This window comes from Barbus barbus (genome assembly GCF_936440315.1).
Source record: "Barbus barbus genome assembly, chromosome: 32".
Taxonomy (NCBI): Eukaryota; Metazoa; Chordata; class Actinopteri; order Cypriniformes; family Cyprinidae; genus Barbus; species Barbus barbus.
In genome coordinates, this window is record NC_136760.1 from 27168319 (window position 1) to 27178724 (window position 10406).

Genomic DNA, 10406 nt, shown 5'->3' on the forward strand with positions numbered 1-10406 from the left:
AAATATTCATTGAAACTGATTTATAAAGACAGCATAAAACACAGAATGAGGTAGAACAGTTGGTATGTCCCTAAAGCGAGAACGTCACATTTACTGAAGAAGAAAATAAAATAAAAATAGAATGGTCATTCAATATCAAAATAAAATCAAGTCTGAAGAATCAAGTCTGTTCTTGGGCAGTTTAAGGAAGTGAACACTATATTCACAGATTTACCGGAGGTGCAGAATTACACTCTTTAGGAATGTCCTACATTCCTCTGCTGCACATTTTAGCTCATCGTTTAAAAACCCACGTCCCAAAAACCATGTGATGCACATTAATATCTCCTCAGGAAATGTACAGACTAATACAAATATAGAAGAATAAAAAAATGAATTAAAGAAATTAAAAAATTAACATTGTGCCACTGTTTATTTAACTTTCTAATTGTGCATGTTTTCAAAAGTGCATGCTTGTCATGAGTTTTTGGTAGCTGTAAGGTTCAATTTGTTTGCGATTTTGTAAGTCATGGCCTAATGGTTAGAAAGTAGGACTTGTAACTCAAAGGTTGTGGGTTTGAGTCAGGGATTGTAGGTGGAGGGAGGGAATGTACAGCACTCTCTTCCACCATCAATACCACGACTGAGGTGAGACCCTTGAGCAAGGCACCGAAACCCCAACTGCTCACCGAGCGCTGCAGCAATATGCCCACTGCTCCGGGTGTGTGTTCACGGTGTGTGTATGCACTTGGATGGGTGAAATGCAGAGCTCAAATTCTGATTACGGGACACCATATTTGACCACACGTCACTAACTTTTTCACTTCACTCAACAAACAAAACCAACATTGATTTTACAGCATTTATGAACATACTCTTAACATACTGTTATTATTATCTCCTCCATACACTAATACGTTTAAGAAATTGATTTCTTATGAAGCAGCATAATATAATACATGTTATTTATTAAAAGCAATAACATGTTCATTATCTATTGCATTAGGTATCATGAATTACCAATATTAACGAAATGAAACAAGTGTGCAAGTGTGCAGTATTGAAAAAAATGACAGCTACTTTGCACTAAATCTGCTGCAGCAACAAACTTGGCACCAGTATAAAAAAAGACAAAGAAGAAAATGTAAAAAAATTGTTTCCTCGTTTGTTTAGTCAAACTGGATAGTCAGGCTTATTGTCATTGTTATACATTGTAGGACCTTAAGAAAACCACCAGACGATGCTTGAAAAAGTCTCTTTATCAAGTTACTAAACTGCAGCTGTCAATCACTCTGAAAGTGGATTTTTCCAGTTGCAACCAGTTGAACAAGATTCACCAAGAAGTACATACAGTACACGACAGTCACCTTTGCACAAACTGTTTTTTTTTTTTATTATATCCATAATCTTGCTATGATAAATTCTGGTGATTGCGGTTTCTGCAAAATATTTACTAGTTGCCAAAATATTCCATGAGCTAAATAATCTAATAAAAATCATGAAAAAATAAATATTTGCATAAAAATGCTGAACATTATTAGAAGCTGATCGTACCTATTGGCTCACACTGAAGCACAGAGATGCTATAGAGACATGCTGCACAGGATGCATTTTCACTAAACAAATACTTTCTTACTGAACTGAAATTAAGACAGTTTTATCCAAATGTTCAACTTAAGTATTGTAATGGTAAATGAATGCAAAATGAAAGTTTTAGCTAAAGTATACCTGACACATTAATTGGTGAATCATAATACCATAATACCTCCTTCTTCAAATACTGACTGACTATCGGCTATACTTCGCCACACCTGGTCAAAGAATCTCTCGCATAACCAGCATGTTAATCCTCACAGACCAATAGTAGCACAATCACTACTTTCATGTGTTTAAACTACATACAACAGCAGCTATATGCTTTAGCTCATAATATATTTGTGATGACAAGTTTCGCAGGAGCATATTTACAATTTGAGTCCCACCACCTGGTCATTGATGGCTGCAACCACTGCTGATTGTTTATCATCAAATTTAGCAATCTTATAAAGTTGATTTGGAATTTTTTCTTGTCAATTCCAAAGATTTCTATTAAAAGAAACACATCAGCATTAAGAAAAATGTTGTTCAAATTTAAAATCACAATAATGAATGTTGCAGAAATGCAGTTAACAATTCTGTTATTTACATTGAAACTATCAGGAATGGATTTACATGGGCTTTAGTAAGATGTAGGAAAATTCAAGAAGAGGATCAGAGGACTGTTCAGACATCAACTCATGCAAATGCACTCTGCCCTACCAACTCCTCAATTTCAGTTTCTCTTCACCTTCTTTAATAGCTACAACAATACATACTGTTGTTAATCTATCCAGTGACTGAAACTCACCCCATCTTACCTTCAAACAAACAATTTAACCAGAGCGCAAACATTCTTCAGAACCTTTAGAACAGAAAGCAGAATAGCAAGACATGTCTCATGCATAGATAGCATTACCATGGAAGATAAGCAAAACGATTACAGTGAAAGATTGCACTATGTCTTTCTTTTACTTTTACTGAAAGGAAATTACTACAAAAGAAAAATAAATAAAATAAACACAAGAAAACTGATTTTGCTTAACCATCAATTATTATTATTATTATTATTATTATCATCTTTATTATTATTTACATTGTGTCATTCAGACTGCATTTTAATGTCCTTATCATTTATGTCCTATAATAAATACCAGAATATGACTATAATTAAACTCATTCTTAAGGAAAGAATTCATAATATTCTATTATTACAATATCACATATTTCATATTGTAATTTTTTTTAAAAAATTTTTGCTATTTCTGACAAGTGTTGCTGTATTTCCTTGAACTACTTAGTTACAGATTGAAAAAGAACCACAGAACAGAAATGACCCTATTAATGTTTTTAAATAATTTGAATAAACTCAAAACTGATTGTTTGTTATTGCATTACATACACAGAATGAATGTAGTGTATAATAACTAATGTAAATGATTAATGTAATGTAAATATTAATATGATGCCACATAAAAATAAAAAAAACTTATGAAATAAAGAAGTGTTTAGAAACCCACAACCAATGTGACATCAGTTCCACATTAATATTGCACTAAAAAAAATGCATATTAAATGTTGCACATCTTATGTGGAAATAAACTAAAAGATTGTCAGGACATTCATCAGAGGAACAAGTAACAGCATCAGAGAAGCACACAGACAAGAAGCTTCAGACACCTTCACTTGCTCTGGGACCCACTTATCTGTCAACAGGGAATATAGAGCAATGAAGTGTAATGTATTCAAGAAAGAAATCATCTGAAACCTTCATTTATTAATGATTAAAATAAATGAAATATTCACCTGTGTTCCCTTCAGACAACATCAGAGGACCTGGAAGCACTGTCATGGAAGTCCAGAGACCTGCTCTCTCTCCGATGGTGTCCAGAATTACAGTCCTACAACAGAAAAAATGAAACAGGAGTGCACAATGTCTCCAGCAGACAGACAAAATAATATTTGGAGGGTTTTTATTATGTAATGCAACATCAGAACGTCCTGAAATCGGTTGAGTGACACACTATGGTAGTGGACTATTAATCTGAATTGAAACAGGTCTGTGGAAACAGGGAGTTTCCTTTTTTATAACTATAACTATGTGAATTTACAGATAAATATGGTTATATGCAAGTTCATGATTCATTGTTATTTCTCATCAGTTATTTTCATATTATTTGGAAATACTAGGCCTACATTTAATATTACTCAACATTTGAAGTCATTTTCATTTTATCAGACAGTTTTTTAAACATTTGTATTATTTAAAATGTATTTATTTATTCGTTCATTCATTCATTTATTTATTCGTTAATGACAGAGAAACTGGTTTAATAAATGAATGCCAGAGATCGCTTTTCCTTTGATCTGAGGTTTTACGCGCTATTACCGTAACGCCTAGTATATGCGCGCACCGCAAAATAACGTGGAACCGTGTTTTTCAAAGTGGAGGCTGGCCTGACCACAGATTCCAATGGTAACATCCAAGAGCGCTATTTTGAGTTCTTTACCATCCAGAGCGCAAATGCCAACTCCATTGCTATACAGCACTTCTGGACAGTCTAAGTACCATTCTACCAAATGGACAAAAAACAAGTAATTGCCCAAACTTATGACTTACAAATGGGAAAATAATTAAGTACATAATATCCTTACATGTAGCAGAAAATAGGTGGTTTATTTATTGAAATGCTACTGTAGACCTTGTTTCATTTAGGAAACCAATAGCAAGTTCAAGATCAGGAGAAGTAAACACTGTAAAGTAAATTGAGGAATACTGGAGTTTAAACATTAGTAATAATATAATGTGCATGTTATGTTCACTCAGAATCACTTTGATAATGTTTTACAGGTATGTGATACCATCCTGATTCATTCCAAGGAGCAGTTTTCCTTCACCCAGCACCTCGTTAGTGCAACATTACTGCATGGAGATTTGTTTCCACTACACAGTGTGACGTTTCCTGAATCAGCACTTGAAACAACAGTGGAGGCATACCCCATGCTGAACAAGGCCAAGCTCAAAACAGAACTGTCCCTCATCTATGAGAACCCTGAGTTTAGGGTTGGCAGTGGTGCAGTGCCTCTGTATAAGTTTTTCATTGAGAACAATCTTCAAAGTACTTTCACAGAGACTGTCAGTCTTCTCAAGATCATAATCACCACGCCTATGACAACAGCAGTCAGAGAGGTGCTTTTCTACTTTGAAGAGGATCAAAACTTTCCTAAGAAATACAATGACCCAGGATTGCCTTAATGCTCTGGCAATGCTTTCTATTGAGAAGAAACTGGTCAAAGACATTCCTGACTTCAATCAGAAGGAGAGAAGAGCGAAATTCCTGTACAAATAAGTAAAAAAAAAAAAAAAAACATGCAGGTTTTTTTCACCACATTGATTTTCTTGTAATGAAAACTAAAAGACTTTCAAATCACTTGAGCCAATATGTTATTCACAATAGAACATAGAGAACATAACAAATGTTTAAACGGAGAAATGTTACACTTTTACGAGTTCCCCTCGATCAACCTGATTCCACAGGTTATCAGGTGAATCAGGGACACAAGGTCCTCTTGGTGGCCCCCCTGTGGAAGAATCAACCTTGGTTGTCAGAGCTGACTCAGCTGCTCATAGCAGCCCCATGGCCCATTCATCTGAGACGGGACCTCCTGTCTCAAGCGAACGGGACAATTTGGCACCCTCAGCTCGATCTGTGGGCCCTGCACCTTTGGCCGCTCGACGGGAGCCCGCGAGCTTCTCACAGAGCATGCTAAATACCATTTCTGAGGCTAGAGCACCGTCTACGAGACGCCTCTATGCCCTTAAATGGTCTGTGTTCCCCACGTGGTGCCTAGACCGTGGTGAAAACCCGTCTACCTCTGACTTATCGGTGGTTCTGACCTTCCTGCAAGAATTGCTGGATAAAGGACGTTCCCCGTTCACACTCAAGGTCTACGTAGCAGCTACAGCCCTTTGCGCCACTACAGTCCACTACCCACTGCCGCTAAAGACTGCTCTGCTCTTAGCACTAGGGTCGGTCAAGCAAGTAGGAGACCTGTAGGTACTCTCCATTAGCCCTGCCTGCCTGGAATTTGGGCCTAACGACACCGAGGTCATCCTGAAACCAAGGCAGGGTTATGTGCCCAAAGTGCTTTCCACTCCCTTCAGAGCTCAAGTCATCACGCTCTTCCTCCCTCTGATGAGGACCGAGAGTTATCCTTGCTCTGCCCTGTCAGAGCCTTGAGAATCCGCCCCCTTTAAGAAATCGGACCAACTCTTTGTTAGCTTCGGTAACCGCGCCAGATGGCGTCTGGTTACGAAGCAGAGGCTCTTCGGATGGATAGTGGATGCCGTTATGCTAGCGTACTCGTCTTTGGGCCTACAATGCCCCATCGGAGTACGAGCCCATTACACAAGAGGCATCGCCTCATCGTGGGCATGGTCTAGTGGTGTGTCTATTACAGAGATCTGTGCGGCGGCCAGCTGGGCCTCACCGTCCACATTTGCTAGGTTTTATAACTTGGACATACCGGCCTTACAGGCCAGGGTCCTCTCTGCTTAATGGCACATTTTTTACATGGGAACTTTCTGACGGAGAACTCTTGGCCGCATGACACTCAAGCTCTCTGATTGGTTACTTGTATGTTTCGGCCCAGGGTGCCAAAATGCAAGAAGTTCTGGAACGATTATCCAGGCAACATCAGATCGTCTTGAAACTGCCTGAGTGACACCCTGGGGCAGTGGACTGTCAATCTGAATTGAAATTGTTCTGTGGAAACACAGAGTTTCCTTTTTAGACCTATCCAGAATAACAAGCAGAACAGGTAGTATATATAGAAAAAGTGGTAGAAAAAACTGGTCATATATGAGTTTTGGAGGGCTTTAATTTTGCAATGCAACATCAGATCGTCTTGAAACTGGTTGAGTGACACCCTGGGGCAGTGGACTGTCAATCTGAATTGAAATTGTTCTGTGGAAACACGGAGTTTCCTTTTTAGAGCTACCTAAATTCAAAGTCTATTAAAGAGATCTGTGAGGTGGCTGGCTGGGCCTCACCGTCCACATTTGCTAGGTTTTACAACTTGGACGTACCGGCCTTACAGGCCAGGGTCCTCTCTGCTTAATGGCACATTTTTTACATGGGAATTTTCTGACGGAGAACTCTTGGCCGCACGGCGCTCAAGCTCTCTGATTGGTTACTTGTATGTTTCGGCCCAGGGTTGCAAATTCTGGAACGATTATCCAGGCAACATCAGATCGTCTTGAAACTGGCTGAGTGACACCCTGGGGCAGTGGACTGTCAATCTGAATTGTAATTGTTCTGTGGAAACACAGAGTTTCCTTTTTAGACCTATCCAGAATAACAGGCAGAACAGGTAGTATATGTAGAAAAACTGGTAGAAAAAAATGGTCATATATGAGTTTTTGGAGGGCTTTAATTTTGTAATGCAACATCAGGTCGTCTTGAAACTGGTTGAGTGACACCCTGGGGCAGTGGACTGTCAATCTGAAGTGAAATTGTTCTGTGGACACAGAGAGTTTTCTTTTTATAACCATGTGAATTTACAGATAAATATGGTTATATGCAAGTTCATGAAAGTCTTTTATTTTGTTATTTCTCATCAGTTATTTACATATTATTTGGAAATTCTACATGTAATATTACTCAACATTTGAAGTAATTTTCATTTTATCAGACCGTTTTTTAAACATTTGTATTATTTAAAATTTATTTATTTATTCGTTCATTCATTCATTTATTTATTCATTAATGACAGAGAAACTGGTTTAATAAATGAATGCCAGAGATCGCTTTTCCTTTGATCTGATGTTTTACGCGCTATTACCGTAACGCCTAGTATATGCGCGCACCCCAAAATAACGTGGCGGCTAGAATGACTGTGTTTTTCAAAGTGGAGGCTGGCCTGACCGCAGTCGCTGTCAGCTGGTGCTTGTGCTACGTTACATCGATTCCAATGGTAACATGCAAGAGCGCTATTTTGAGTTCTTTACCATCCAGAGCGCAAACGCCAACTCCATTGCTACAGCACTTCTGGACAGTCTAAGTACCATTTTACCAAATGGACAAAAAACGAATTGCCCAAACTTATGAAGGGGCTACTATGATGAAAGGAAGCACCGGCGGAGTGCAGCATAAGATAATGGATGTCTGCAGAAATGCTCACTACGTTCAATGCAACGCGCATCAGCTGAACCTCATCATGCAGCAGGCGACATCACACATCCCCAAAATCTGCACTTTTTTTCTGACCTTGGTGGATTTTCTGCCGCCTTCTCCAGGTCACCTAAGCGAATCGCCGTGCTTGACCAAGTGGTTGCGCACAGACTTCCCAGGGCCTCTATAACAAGGTGTAACTCCCAAACACAAGGATGACCTTTTAAAATGTTTTCAGATCATCGGAGACTCAGGGAACTTTGATTCCTCAACTGTCACAGAGTCAGGGGGTTTTGTGAGGATGCTTGAAGACGAGGTTTTCTGTTTTTTCCTGGCATTGTTTCACAAGATCATGCCAAATGTAGACATGCTATTCAACCAGCTGCAGAAGAGGAACATGGACACTGTCTCTACATTAATGCAGCTGTCCAGGGATTCACAAACATTATTCAAGCAATCAGGTAAATACCCTTATTTACTATTGGCTGATAACGCTGTTGTTGTTAGAAGGATTCGTTGTCTGTGAAATCTTATCTTGCCATCAAAGTGAATGATTGCCATAGAGCACATCAATTTATTTATTTATATATTTTAATTATTATTTATTAACTTCTTTTGGACCAGGGACTCAATTCCCTTTCTGTGTGGAGACAGTGCATCATCTGACCAGCAGGACCAGCCCAACAAGCGACCGAGGACACTGGGACCAGGAGAACAATGGAGGCTAGCTACAGAGGTAAAACACACACACACACACACAGACAAAAGATGGCATATAGATTATAATTATAAAGAAACAGATGATTAAATACCAACAAGGAAAGAGTGAAAAGTATTATGTTTTCCCAAAAACAAGATCCATAATGTTTGACATTTAGTATGGCCGTTATATTGTAAATAATTATTCCATAAAATGTAAATTAATTTTTGGTTCATAAGCATTCTTGCAGTGACTCTTTGTAAATGTGTTATTTTGTGAATATAGTATTTGCCATTCAGAATACTCACAACACATGCCATTATCTTGCCTCTGTGGGTAAGTGGATATAACATCTTTTGGTGACAAATAAAATGAATTTATATCAGACCAGTCCAGTAGCATAAACCTAGCCACTGTATTAAGATATTAAGCACTAGTTTGACCAACCAGCAGTCAGCCAAACAGTAAACTTAAGTCTACTTTTTAATTTAACTGACTAAAAAAGATAGGAACTGTAGAAGAAAATAATTAGATAACTAACTTTTAAGACTAATCTAAGAAAGCTATGTAGCTGGCCTCAGTATGTAAAACGTATAGATCACAGTTATAAAACCGATGGGCCATCATGTCATGTACAGTACCAAAAAAGTGCTGATCAGTCACAAGTAGCATGATCACGTTTCAACACGTTTCGTCATCCACACAAATGGGAAAATAATTAAGAACATAATATCCTTACATGTAGCAGAAAATAGGTGGTTATTTATTGAAATGCTACTGTAGACCTTGTTTCATTTAGGAAACCAATAGCAAGTTCAAGATCAGGAGAAGTAAACACTGTAAAGTAAATTGAGGAATACTGGAGTTTAAACATTAGTAATAATATAATGTGCATGTTATGTTCACTCAGAATCACTTTGATAAAAATGTTTTACAGGTATGTGATACCATCCTGACTCATTCCAAGGAGCAGTTTTCCTTCACCCAGCACCTCGTTAGTGCAACATTACTGCATGGAGATTTGTTTCCACTACACAGTGTGACGTTTCCTGAATCAGCACTTGAAACAACAGTGGAGGCATACCCCATGCTGAACAAGGCCAAGCTCAAAACAGAACTGTCCCTCATCTATGAGAACCCTGAGTTTAGGGTTGGCAGTGGTGCAGTGCCTCTGTATAAGTTTTTCATTGAGAACAATCTTCAAAGTACTTTCACAGAGACTGTCAGTCTTCTCAAGATCATAACCACCACTATGACAACAGCAGTCAGAGAGGTGCTTTTCTACTTTGAAGAGGATCAAAACTTTCCTAAGAAATACAATGACCCAGGATCGCCTAAATGCTCTGGCAATGCTTTCTATTGAGAAGAAACTGGTCAAAGGAGAGAAGAGCGAAATTCCTGTAAAAGAAAAACTTGCGGGTTTTTTTCACCACATTGATTTTCTTGTAATGAAAACTAAAAGACTTTCAAATCACATGAGCCAATATTTTATTCACAATAGAACATAGAGAACGTAACAAATGTTTAAACGGAGAAATGTTACACTTTTATCCACTAAATTAGTTCATTTCAAATTTGATGCCTGCTACAGGTCTCAAAAAAGTTGGCACGGGGGCAACAAAGGGCTGAAAAAGCCATTTTGAAAAGATGCCAAACTGCATCTGAGGCTGCATCTCTACAAAGCTTTGACATGTTTGCACCAAACTGAATGATAAACCATTCATTAACCATTAATTATGACATTTTCAAAAATGCTAATAACTTTTGATTGCATTTGGCTATTGTAATGAAACTGGTCTCAAAATATTTCTTGGGTCATGCCAACAACATACATACCAATTATGCCATAGTTGGCCAAACGTCCTGTCCGCAATTTTAATTTATGTTGAAAACCTACTTTTTTTAACCTAGCCCATTAGTCCGATTTTGACCAAATTTGACTCATCTTCAGACCATGCTGGCAAAAGTTATTGATTTTA